Raw genomic sequence first — 13,924 nt, forward strand, 5'->3', positions numbered from 1 at the left:
AAGGGACTAATGGGCCACTATAGGAGGGTAGTAGTGACTAGATAAGGCCCTGGAGGGGGTTGGGTATTTGTACTTTCATACATACTCGCTCCCTCTCAGAAAGTGTGGGGGAAGTTTGGAGAGCTCAATCCACCTTCTCCTCTGGCCTAAGGGTCCTCACAGTCAAGGCTCTGCAGCTCTTCCGCCTGCCACTACCTGTCCACTGCCCACCACACTGATCACCTGGCTTGCAGGTGAGACGACCAGCAGAAAGCCAAAATGACTCACTCCAAATAAGTGGAAAAGCAGGACCATGAACCTAGGACTTGGAATTCTCAGCTGCTCCTACGTAGTCTTAACCACTGTGTGAAGGTGTTTGGGGGCATAAACCAGGTGAAGGTGAGCAATTACAGAGCCACTGAGTCGTTACGGAGTCCTGAGGGCAGGGCCAGGTTTGGAATCTTCTCTGTCTCAGCTCAGAGACCCACTCTATGAGAAGTGTGTTCTTCCAGACACACACACACACACACAAAAGCATGTGAGTGCACACACACGGCCGTGGGGGCGTTTTTTTTTTTAATTGTGCTTTAAGCGAAAGTTTACAAATCAAGTCAGTCTCTCATAAAAAAATTTATATACACCTTGCTTATATACTCCTAGTTGCTCTCTCCCTAATGAGACAGCACGCTCCTTCTTTCCACTCTCTATTTTCGTGTCCATTCGGCCAGCTTCTGACCCCCTCTGCCCTGTCATCTCCCATCCAGACAGGAGCTGCCCACATAATCTCATGTGTCTACTTCATCCAAGAAGCTCACTCCTCACTACTATCATTTTCTTTCCCATAGTCCAGTCCAGTCCCTCTCTGAAGAGTTGGCTTTGGGAATGGTTCCTGTCTTGGGCTAACAGAAGGTCTGGGAACCATGACCTCCGGGGTCCTTCCAGTCTCAGTCAGACCATTAAGTCTGGTCTTTTTACGTAGCGGGGAGCATTTTCCTGAACTTCCATGACAGCTCTGAGGTCAGACTCTGAAGCTCTTTCCTCTTTTACAAACTATCTCTTTGTCCCCAATTCTGAATGCCCTGCACCCCCAAGCTTTCCTCTCCCTGAAAATGACCCTGTTGTGTTTATATAGCCTGCCTGGCAGAGGCAGAAGGAGAGGCTAGGCCTTCCCACACTCAACCCTGCTTTCCTGCTTGCTTCTCTTCAGTCTGTTCACACAGCTGCCAGAGGGATCCTAGGGAAGTGTCAGACCATGTTGCTCCCCCACTCAGAGCACTTGGTGGCTCCTCATCTTATGCAAGTGAAAACCAAGGTCTTTTCAAAGGATCCTCCCATTTCTTTGCGGACTTCATCTCTTACCACTCTTCCCCCAGCCTGGTTGCTATTCTTCAAACACACCAGGTACACTCCCACCTAAGGGCCTTTGCATAGGTATCTCTCTACCTGGCACACCCCCTATCTCCTATAGGTCTTCACTCAGGTGTCACTCTGAGGCCTTTCCTCACCACCTTATTGAAAATCACCCTCCCCCTTCACTGCATTCCCTACTCCCTCTTCCTGTCTTATTTTCCTCCATGACGTATCTGGCATATTGTGTTTGTACTTGTTTATTGTCTGTTTCCTCCTGCTAAAATGTGAGGTCTGTAAGGGCAGAGAGTTTTGTCTGTTTTTTTTTTTTTATATCTCCAGGACCTAGAACAGTGACTAGACTGTAAAAAAAAAAAAGTAGAGGCTTAATAAATACTTGTTGAGTGAGTAAATGAATGAATGGTGCTCAGTGGATGTCTGTTGAAAGAAGAAACGAATAATCAGGAAAGAGATAAACTCATAGGAAAGGAACAGAGAAAGGCTCACAGATTTCAGGGGAGGGAGTGTCATTTCTGGTTGGAGACCAGAGAAGACATTCAGGAGAAGCTGATGCCCTGTTGAGTCCACAGTACACCCTGGGAAGGCTGGAATCCGAGAACAGCAGCCTGTGAGTCACTTTTCTTCTATCAAGGGAGGGGAAGAGACTGGACTTGGAAATACTAATCAGCCTGTGAAGAATTGCTCTTCTTGGCGGTGGAGTACACACAGGGCCATTCTGTTTATTTTCCTTTGGCCCCAAGCAGCTGGGCCTCTTTTTCATCCTAATTGCTTTGTTTTAAGTTGCTGTCACTTCCCAGGAACCAAGGCAAATTAACTGTACTGGTGGGAGACACAGCTGTTGGCCCAAAAGGCGGGCTCTGAGCATGCCCATCATAGTATGGGATATGGGACCCCAGTGGAGGGCATCCCTTGGGGATTCATCCCAGCAGTGTCTTCTGCAGCCTGCTGGGAGGAGGGGAGCATGAAGAGAGGGATCCTCTCTGTGTGACTTTTCTGCAATTAACAAAAGGTAAAACGGGGCCCAATTGGATTTCCACCTGCAAAAGGTTGAAGTTGGGCCCATATATCACACCATATACAGCAATTCAAAAATTGATCGATGACCTAAATTCAAACAAAATCCATTGCAGTTGAGTCGATTCTGACTCATAGTGACCCTACATACAAGAGCTAAAACCATAAAACTACAAGAAAATGCAGGGGTAAATCTTCAAGACCTTGTTTTTGAAAATGAATTCTTAGATATGACACCAAAAGCATGAGCAACAAAAGAAAAAGTAAATAAATTGAACTCAATCAAAATTAAAAGTTTATGTGAATCAAAGAGCCTTATCAAGAAATAGCCAAAAGGTGAAAACAACCGAAGTGTTCATCAACAGATGAATGGATAAACAAAATATGGTATGTACTTACAACCCATTGATGTCAAGTCAATACCGACTCATAGCGACCCTATCAGACCTAGTAGAACTGCCCATAGGGTTTCTGGGGCTGTAAATCTTTACAGAAGCAGACTGCCACATCTTTCTCCCCCTGAGCAACTGATGGGTTCAAACCACAGACCCTTTGATTAGCAGCCATAGCTCTTAACCACTGTGCCACCAGGGTTTCCACAACAACAACAAGTGTGAGTTATATCAATGGGCTCCCTTGACTCTGGCCCCCAGTAGGGAGCACCAGCAGATGGTGGAGGTGTGGGGGAGGGTGAGGTCAGGTTATTTATTTCCCAGGCCTCTCTGTGTAGGGCCGCCTTGCACTGACCTTTTTGCCTCTGCTGACCAGAAGTCACAACTCCTTTCAGGTAACCAGGCTGTGGTGGCTGCCCACCCACTCACCCTCCAGGCCTAAGAGTGGTGAAAGCCACTCTCTCACCAGCCTTGCACTGTTCTTGTAGTTGCCCTACAACCTTTGTGTGTTTCCTCATATCTGCTGAAATTACCAGATTTGTATGTGTCATCTCTTTCCTGTCAGGACCTGCCTGATACACACTCTGTCCCTTCTGGCCTTCAACTCCCTGGGCATCTGTCACTGAGAGACCAGGTTTGGGCACAGCAAAGGATACTGGGAAAAATCCATCTCAGAGCCTTGGCCTGATTACACACTGATGGAACCAGAGGAATGTCTTATGGGAAAGGGTGGTGCCTCAGTGACAGGAAGCTGGGGACTTGCCTCCCAAGCCACTTGAATTTGAGGGGAAAAAATTGACCTTTAGAAGCTCTCTGAGGAGTGGCTGGGAATGAAAACAGAACCAGATGCACGAGCTCCAGGGAGCACAGGTTCCGCTTCCTCCTCCCAAGTGAGGGACCCAAGAAGTCTGCAGCCCCAGCTTAAAGGTGGGGCCTGGCTCTCTGTGCCCTGGCCAGACCTGACTTTATCAGGTTTAAACAAGGGGTCCTGTAGGTATGGAGGGAGAGCCCTGGAGACCCTTGCCCTGCCACCTATTTGCTGTGTGACGTTGGACTGGTTACCCCACCTCTCTGAGCCCCAGCTTTGCATCCATCAGTGAGGACGATGACCCCTGTCTGGTACACAACATTGCTGTGGGGTCAGGAGAGGGTACATGTGTGCAGGAACCTCATGAAGGGGCCCAGTGCTGTGTAGTGGCAGGGATGTTCCAGCTTCTAGCTCAGACTTCCTGGATTCTAGTCCAGCTCTTGTACTTGGGGCGGTTGTTTCACCTCTCTGCACCTCACATGAGCATCTGTCAATGAGGACAACAGCAGTGCCCAAACTCCCATCATTCCTCCTGGGTAGGGCATGGTCTGCAGAATATAACCCCCTGACCCCCGCTCCATTGTCTTAGGGACATAGGACAGTAAAGTCTGGTGGAGGTGGTGGGGTGGGGGGACAGTGCTGGGGGAAGGGGTTGGCAGCAACATGTGAAACTCCTAGGATATGAGCACCCTAACCTGGGCTGTGGAGATGGCTGGGTCTAACTGAAGATCCAGATGCTGAGAAGCGTCACTGCTGTGATACTTGGGCCTCGGCCCCTGTAGCTGAAGGCCCTGCGCCCCTAACCCACTGCTGCTAAGTCCATTCTGACTCACAGTGACCCTACAGGACAGGGTAGAACTGCACCATGGGGTTTTCAAGGCTGTAATCTTTTAATCTTTACAGAAGCAGACTGCCACATCTTTCTCCCACAGAGTGGCTGGTGGGCTCCAACTGCCAACTTTCAGTTAGTAGCTGAGCGCTTAACCACTGTGCCACCAGGGCTCCTTCCTGCACCCCTAGGGTGTTCAAAATGCTTCTTTAGGCTCCAGCTTCCCACCCTAAACACTGAAAACATTTCTTGGCTGCCTCTAGCCTGTCCCCTTTGTCACCTGCTGCCACACGGCCTGGGGTTGGAGTACCCAGAGCAAGGCTCCTCTCATAGACAGGGTGGTGGCTTCCTTAACCAACAGCATCCACCCTTCCCCTCAGAGCTCAGTGGCCACCACAGAGTGTGGTCACAGCTCGGACCTTCTGCTACGTTTTTCTTTGCTCAGCCCTGCTGCCATAAAAAGGTCCACGAACTTCCCAAAGGACCACACCAGAGGGAGCATGAGCCAACTCGGACCTCTCTTCCTTCTCATGGGCACTTGGGAGCGGGGGGCATTGTGCAGATTAACACCAAGGCTCTCGCAGAAACCACCAGGGTCTCTTCAGTCCAGTTACTGTCAAGTTGATTCTGCCTCTAGGACTTCACAGTCGAGTACGGGGGACAGCCCCCCCGCCCCCCAATCATCCAATTATAGGACCACAAGGTAAGTTGCCTGATGGAGCTAGCCCCCTCTGTGTGAACTAGGACTTCTAAACCTTGTGGCAGCCGATGGCCTCAGCCCAGTTTTCCATCTCAGACCTTTCTCAAGGTTAGTGGGCTGGCAGGACACACCCCGCCCATTTGGCAGCTGTCCTTACTACCCCCCCCCCCCCTTCCGACTCCCCAGCCCTTGCCATGTTCTGTCATTGCATCCAGCAGGGTGCTTTGGTTGGCAACAAGAGAAGCCACCTTTGGCTGAGTTAAGGAGAAGAGGATTTTGCTGGAAGAACTTTGGGTAACTCAAGGCTTCCTGGGAGGACCAGAGCACCAGGCTGCAGAAGGACAGGGGGTAAGCAGCTACAAGTGCCCAAGCAAAGTCCCTTTGGGGCCACAGCCAGGACGAATGTGCTCAAGACTGAAAGGCTCCACACCAGAGTCTGCCTGGCCCTGTGTGGGTGACCTGTGCCCACCGCTTGGTGAGGGCAGGACAGGGCACTTTGACTAACCATACACCAAGATGGCCCACAGCAGGCAGAGAAGTAATTACCCCACTTAAGAATAAGGAGCAGTCCCTAGGCGGATGGTGAGAATACAGCTATGACCATATGGTCTCCCTTCTGCCACCACCGTTGGCTGTTTTGTCATTCAGCTATCCCATCTTCCCCCTCCAGCATCTACCTGGCCACAACCTCTAGGCATCCCCCTTCCCACCCCAGGTTGCTTTGTGCCTGGGTGATGACTGCCTGGAATGTCCTTCCTCAACTCTTTGATGTGAAGAACTCCTGCCCACCCTGCAAGGCCCATCTCATTGTGCCCTCTCTTAGAAGACTCCAATGTCAGTCTGAAGCTGATCGCCCAGTCTGGCTTAAGCTCCTGTAGTGTGGCCTTACCTCTGCCTGCCCTGCACCAGAATCGGTAGGTTATGAGGTTTCTGTCCCTATGGTGGAGCCCCAGAGGCCTCCATCTTCTCCTTGTGTCCAGTTCAGGGCCTGCTGAGGCTCATAGAGTTGTTTGGCTTCTGGAGACATGCCCTGGCACTGGTCTGTTCCTGGGCCCCTGGCTCCCCAGGCCCCTGGCTCCCCATCCTTTCCTCTCACTTTCCCCACCCCCTGTCACTCAGTTAATGTTCCTGCTCAGCCTGAAGATGTCTTCTCAACGAAAACCAGATAAATAAATAAAATTGTCGGTTCAAACTCTTGAGCAGTGAAGCAGCAGATGACGTTGTGTGGGCAGCAGCCCAGGGGACACAGAATGTACATCTCCTGAGTGGGTGGCCTTATAAGGACAGGTTCAGGAGGAGAATGGGCAGGAGGGCGGGTTGCCCGCCAGGGAGTGGGAGGCTGGGCAGGGGGCGGGTGCCTGGCCGCTGGGCTGAGTATGGAGCTAGCAGGGGTGCTGGCTAGGACCCAGGTCCACAGGGGGATTTGGCAAAGCGCCACCCTAGAGGCATTCCTTGGGCCAAAGTCTGTCAGCCCCTCTGCCTTCTCTGCCATCGTCACCACACAGGCACTGACCTATTCTCAACTGGCTGCCCCACTGCCCTGTGCTGCCAGCCCAGCACTGGGAACCTCTGCCCATTCCTGGCCCAGCAGTGCTTGGCACTTAGCTGGTATCAGTTAAGGTTTGTGGGATGGAAGGATTAATAAATGAGTGAATGGCTCTTTGGTGGTAGTTTTGGCTCATCCACTGGGGCTGTAGCACCTGGAACACAGGGAGGTGTTTTCTCTTTTCTGAGGGGTCAGCACAGGGTTGGGTGCTTAAAGGAAGGATTTGTTGGTTGAGCGGGCACTGCCTTTGAGTACAGCAATCAGTTCTTGCCCTGCTGAGATCGCCCTTGTCCCCAGCATGAAGGCACGCACACCTTCTCCAGATAAGGCCTGTGGCTGGGGTTTTGCTCCCCTTGAGGATAGTGTGTAAGAGAGAGAGACAGAGACTTTCTGGGAGAGTCCTGATTGTCTAAGCATTCCTCAGACTCCAGCCTGTCTGAGGACAAAGCTCCAGCCCTAAGGGTAAGGAGAGCTGTGAGCTCGGAGCTCACCAGCACGGGAAGCCTCCCCAGCCCTCATCAGGAAAGATTCTTCCGGCATCTTTCTGAAGCCCCAAATCCTCCTTATAGTGAGTCTTACAGACAGAATGGATGGCCAAATGAGTTGAGGAGCTGGGACGGTCACCCCTTCCTGTTGCCAGGTTTTAGCGTGCCTAAAAGCTGACCATTTACGTGCTTCTGAGTTAAGCATTGCTGCTTCTGGGTTAAGCATTGCCCTTTCCCTTAAGTCCTCTTCTAAAAGGCAGAGTGTACCCTTAGGAGGGTTGTAGGGTAATGGTATTAGCTATATGCATCCCCTCCCAATGGAATCAGCTTTGCTCTTCCCCGAAGCATGCTAGGGATGAGTTTGGGATGGCCTCAGGCTAAGGTACAACGCTGGGAGTGGCATGACTGGGCCAGCGGCCAAGGCCAAGGCAAAGGAATGCCTTAGCAACAGGAAGGAGAACATCTGGGCCTCGATGTGAAGTCCCTGGGAACACTGACTGCCCAAGGACGTGGGAGAAAAACAATGAGCCCTGGTTCCAGCTGGAATGGTATATAAGCTGTGTCCCTTGGTAGGTGGTTGTAGAACGCTAAACTGGTTCAGCTGCCACCCTGGGCCACAGTCCTGTAAGTAAGCTTCCCAAATAAACCATATGTCATAATCGCTGGTTCTGGAGTCTTTCTTCACCCTCTTGGAGATGTGGCTGACCTTGGGTTCATGTGCCACTGGGTTGTTACCCAACAATTGGTGAGCCAGCCAGAGACTGAGGAAACCTCCGTGAGCACCGGACATATGGTGGGGAAAGAGACCTTGATGGAGATATCCCAAGATGGCCCCTGTCCTCCATGAGGTGGGGGGGTTGGACGGCCCCTGCCCTCCATGTGGGGGGTGGGTTGCCGCTATCTTGGATAGCTGGAGCCCACTGCGTGAGTATGGGGATGCCCCGAAAATGCCTAAGGGCATTGAAGATATGCTGTATCAGGTGGAGGCCCCAAAGCGAAAGCCAGATTGCCGTGCTGAGGCAGCTTGTGTGGGGTGGCTTCTACTGGTAGCATTGAGAGGGGTGTCCGGTGTGGAGCCAGCCGCTAGGGCCCTAATTAGGCAGCTGGAAGCAGAGCTGCAACTGGAGGATTTGCGGGCGGCATATTCCTCCTCCACTGAAACATTAGTGCCCAGTTTGCGGAAGCAAGAGGCATCTTCGGGGAAAATCCCAGGGTGGCCAGTGACCTCTGTCTGGGGAGGCCTGGCCCGTATGCTTTTCTGTGGGAGAAATCCCAGGGTGGCCAGTGAAGCCCAGCTAGCTCAATCAGTAGAGCATGGGACTGGAACTAGTTGGATGGGATAAACAGGTCCCTGGCTCTGAGAACACCCTGTAACACCTAGTGCAAAGCAAGAGTTAAAACAGCAGGGAAAAAAGAAAAAAAAAAAAAAAAAAGAGTAAGAAGCCCTTCAAGATAGCTTGTGTTGAGCGACCTTGAAGAGACCTCAGAATTCTCTCATAGCTGCCCTGGACAATATAACTGAACAGCAACCTAGCTGCAGCTGCAATGGTAAGGGGAAAGCTAAAAGGGGGAGGGGGGCTACCTCCAGGTTACCAGGCAACTGGGCTGGACCCAATGCTTGCACTTGGTGTGGTGGAGGAGTGGCTCCACAAATGAGTGAGGGCTCTGCTAGCTTTTCCCAGATCTTCTTTCAGAAATAATTACGATTGAGGATTAAGCCTAATTTCTCTGTCACCAGTGAGGAACAAAGGCCTTGTGTTACCAAATAAAGTCCAATGAGGTATACTTTGGGTCTGAGGTCACTATCATTGAGACACTTGCCCCAGCCTGACTATGGATAAGTCCCTTGGGGCCCCTACAAATCCTTACTGTATGTACTGATGATGCTGACGTATTAATGCAAACCTTTGTAAACTTTTGCCTCCAAGTCCTGATGGGAATTGCTGCAGTTAGGGCCATTTTTAGAGGGGCACAAGGAAACTGTGATGTAGGCTATAGCTAACAGCCTGGCCATTCAATCTGGCCACTGACAACCCTTGGACTGACATATAAAGCAAGCCCCTATAGAGATAAGACATCTAGGCAAAAAAAAAAAAAAAAAAAAAAATCAGTTCTGCTCCTGATAAGCTTTTGTCACTTGTGTGGGTAGTCATCAGAAAAGCCTCTATGCTGAGAGTGGAAAAGAGCCAACGAGCAGATCGCTCTAACCAGTTGACTGCAGAGGCTGAAGCATTGTCTGCTCCAGAGTAAAGAGATGTACAATCGACCACGTTCTGGATCTAAGAGAGGACCATCTATGGAGGTTCACACACCATCCTAGATGGGGGCTACACGCATGGACTGCCATTGTCATCAGAAAATGCTGGATAGCACAAGAAAGCTGACTCACCTACGAGACCCTGGCCAAGGCTAAAACCTGTGCAGGGACAGATTCCTGAGCCAACAGGCCAGGGCTTTCTCGGCAGGTAAATCATATCGAGGCTTTTTATCCTATGCAGAGGCTTCCACTGGATCTTGAATGAACTCTTCACACTCTTTATCACCCCAAGACATAGGGGCAATTGAGCACTTCAATGGACAAGTTTAAATGGCTGATTGGAGGGGACAAGACAACACCAGCCTGGACCATGCATCTTAGACAAGCAGTCTGGGGTCTCAATGCCGCAGTTCCCTGCAAGGGCATTTCTTATTTGTGCCATATGTTTAATCAAACGGTCTATTCTATGTGTTTCTTTGGTGTAGAATTGTTCGTGACAAAAGATCTGGGTTCCACAAAGGCACTGACCAGAGCCCATGAGAGGAGGCCAAGCCTATGGCTCCCCCGCCGAGGGGTGGGAATCTCCTTCACCCCTTGACTAGAGGTGTGGCCAAGGTGCACCACAGTGCAGGAAGCCCTCTGCTGGGTGACAGGGAACCGGAGGCCACACACTGAAATAAGCCTACACTGGATGCCCACTAACAAGCAACATGTTTTGGCTTTGGTGGACACCGGAGCAGAATGCACTCTGATGTATGATAACCCAAACAGGTTTAAAGGGCCACTAACAGCTATTGATGGGTACGGGGGTGGGGCCATCAGAGTGCACCAAATCAAACTAGTGCTGCAGATTGGAAGGCTACCCCCAAAGGCCTACCAAGTATACATAGCCCCAATACTGGGATACATTCTGGGCAGAGATACCTTGTTGGGGCTGGAGCTGCAGACCTCCGGTGAGTTCCACCTGCAAGTGAGAGCCGTAAAAACTGTAGTACCAGGTAATGCACTCCCCAGCTGAGGTCAGGGTTCTTAAGCAGTACAGCCTCCCTGGCAGGGACCAAGAAATCACTGAGGCCTTGCAGGAACTACACCCAGTGGGGTTTCTGAGACCAGCCAAGAGCCCCTTCAATAGTCCTGTCTGGCCAGTGCGCAAGCTGGACGGCTCCTGGAGAGTGAGGGTAGACTACTGGGAATTGAAAAAGGTGACTTCCCCCTTGTTTGCAGCTGTACCCAACATCACACAGGTGATGGGCAAATAGGGGAGGCATTGGGCACTTACCACTTTGTGCTCAACTTGGCTAATGCTTTCTTTAGCATCCCTCTACACTCAGACAGTCAGGACCATTTTGCCTCCAATTGGGAGGTGAGGCAGTGGACTTTCACCGTGCTCCCACAAGGGTACCTGCATAGCCCCATCATATGCCACGGCATGGTTGCCACTGATCTCAAGCGGTCTATCCCCCCTGCTGAGGTGGCCGTATTCCACTATATTGATGATGTCATGCTGACACAGTGGCTGCAATAATGAGCTCAAGCGTAACAACGATCGTAAGGATGGCGCAGAACCGGGCAGTGTTTCGTTCTGTTGTGCATAGGGTCGCTATGAGTCGGAACCGACTTGACGGCACCTAACAACAACAACATGCTGACCTCTGACTCGTTTGCTTCTTTGCAGACTGCAACTGGTGAGGTAGACATGCACCTCCAGTCGTGGGGATGGGCAGTGAACGAGGGAAAAACACAGGGGCCTGGTTTGTCGGTCAAGTACTTGGGTGTTATCTGGTCGGGTAAGATGCAAGTGATGCCTGAAGCGGTGATGGATGAGGGCCAAGACTACCCCTGCCCAGAAACTGTAAAGCAAATACAGGCTTTAGGAGTGTTAACACAGGGTCAGCTGTGCAAATTGGACATAGCCTGTCACCCCAAGGGGTATGAGTAGGCCTGTGGCAATGGCAAAGCAACAAGAGAGTGCCACTGGGATTTTGGTCCCAGTTGTGCTGAGGACCAAAAGAAACAGTCATGCGCAGTGTATAATGCCCTACTGCAAGGGGAAGAAAGTCCTTATGAAGAGCCAAGTTCCTCTTCGCTGGGAGTGTCAGAATGGGACTTAATACCTCTTGTCCCCTCAGAGTGATGGGTTGGACCCCCGACAACAGTGTGTTAGAACCCTGCTAGCTGTTGCCAATAGTTGGTTAGGGAAGCAAAAGCAAAGCCTACGGGCAGGGGCATACCCATCACCCAAGGTGTGGCTTTGGACATGTGGCCTGCATGAGTGGCCGTAACTGCCCTACAACTGGGTGGGGCGCTGCACCTGGGGGCAGCTGCACAGAGCTGGTAATATTTACATGGCCCTCCCCAGTGTTCCCATCAGTTGGCCAACTGTAACAGCCCAGCACAGATACCAGCTCACATCATGGTGGTTTTGCCCCTTGTTCCTGTTCTCGCCCCAGGCCACCACTATAGATGTGGAGTGGCAGGTAGAGGTGCCAACCAGACACCACAGCTGCACTTAACACCACCAGGTGGGCTAACACCCTTCCGAATATGGAGACTCAACAAATACAGAAGGTCATCCTTCAGAGTAGGATGGCCCTTGACGTCCTGACTGCCACCCAGGGTGGCACATGTGCCATGATAAAAACTAACTGTTGCATGTATAGCCCTGATGGCTCTAAAAATGTATCTTTGGCTCTGCAGGACTTGCAGCAACACCACACTTCTATCAAACATGACGCCGCTGACCCTGTCTCCAGCTGGCTGCAATCTCTCCCATCCACCTGGCGGACAGGCTTCTGGGTGATATTGGGATTCTTATTACCATGTCTTTTCCTGTGTTGCTGGTTATACTGAGTATGTGGTCTGGTTTTGCAATGCTCCTTTGCATACCAAGTCCGAGGGCTATCGTGGAAGAGGGGGCGGTAAGATTGTAAGGACATTACGAGGGTATGCAGGGGTGGATTGCAGGGTAACGCTATTCAGCTGTATGCATCCCCTCCTAATGGAATCAGCTATGCTCTTCCCCAAAGCATGCTGGGGATGAATTCGGCATGGACTCAGGCTAAGGTACAAGGCTGGGAGTGGCATGACTGGACCAGCAGCCAAGGATGAGGAATGCCTTAGCAACAGGAAGGAAAATGTCTGGGCCTGGATGTGAAGTCCCTGGGAACACTGACTGCCCAAGGACATGGGAGAAAAACGATGAGCCTTGGTCCCAGCTGAAATGGTATATAAGCTTGCGTCCCTTGCTAGATGGTTGAGGAGCACTAAACTGGTCCAGCCACAGCCCTGGGCCACGGTCCTGTAAGTAAGCTTCCCGAATAAACCATATGTCGTGATCGCTGGTTCCAGAGTCTTTCTTCGATCTCTTGGAGATGCAGCAGGCCTTGGGTTCAGGTGCCACTGGGTTGTTACCCAACAACGGTAAACAATGGAATTCTCTAATCACCAGGTAAGAGGAGAGGGCTGCTAGAGGCTGGGGAGAGGGGTTGGGCAGGAGTGTGGAAGAAAATGGCTGAGAAGGGAGGAGGGCCCAGAAAAGGAGACTCCTGACTGTCCCACCAGATCCCTGGAGGCCAGCTGTGACCCCAGGGTAGTATATCCCGCTATACCTCTTCCCTCTGCCCCTTTCCCCCACTACCCAGAATTTAAAGGGCTGCGGCGCTGGGGGGGTGGGGGGTGGGGGCTCTTCAGCTGGTGCTGGTCCTGGTGCTAGGAGAATGTTGTCGGCTGCAGGAGGTTGACTCAAGTAGCAGCAAAAGCAGCAGAGGCTCCTACCAGAAGTCAGACAGGAGCAGCGCCAGCTGTGTCTACTTAGCCAGCCAGCGCCACGCCCGGCCCGAGGCCCTGACCTCTGGAAGCGGCTGCCCTCATCCACACATCCAACCCAGTGGGTAAAGGCAGGTACTCAGAGGGCCATGCAGAAGGCCCGCCCTGCTGTCATTCTGTTCTAAAATGGACACGTCCGTTGTATAAAGAGTGATACGAAACACAACAACATTCTTGTGTGACTGCCTAAAATTCCACCACTAGTCATGTATTATTTGGGGTTAGGCATTGTTCCTCTGTGGTGGGCTGAATAATGGCCCCCAAAGATGTTCACATCCTAATCCCCAGAAACTGGGGATATATTACTTTGCATATTCCAGGTGGCACTCCCAGAATCCTCTGCTCTGGCCACCTTCTTAAACCATGCTGACCAGAGAGGCTGAGACATTGGGGAAAGGTTCTACCAGGTTCTCTGAGCTTGATTATAAATGCTGGAGATGTGTTAACCATAACAATGATGAGGAGGCTGATCAGAAGAATGACCATAGTGATTATGGAACAAGGCAGGATGTAAGTATGTATAAACAAGGAAATAGCACTAGATAACATGACACAAAGTTCCTGTGTGCTGTCCCATTCAGGCATTCCATGTGGGAAGTTTGAGCATCTCTATTTTATGGATAAGCAGCTGAGGCACACAGAGATTATGTGATGTCAAAAGGTCACAGGGCTAGTTGGAGATAAGGTTGTAGTTTCAGCCCAAACCTGAGTTTGAGGTCCA

Source organism: Elephas maximus, chromosome 13 (assembly GCF_024166365.1).
Source record: "Elephas maximus indicus isolate mEleMax1 chromosome 13, mEleMax1 primary haplotype, whole genome shotgun sequence".
Classification (NCBI taxonomy): domain Eukaryota; kingdom Metazoa; phylum Chordata; class Mammalia; order Proboscidea; family Elephantidae; genus Elephas; species Elephas maximus.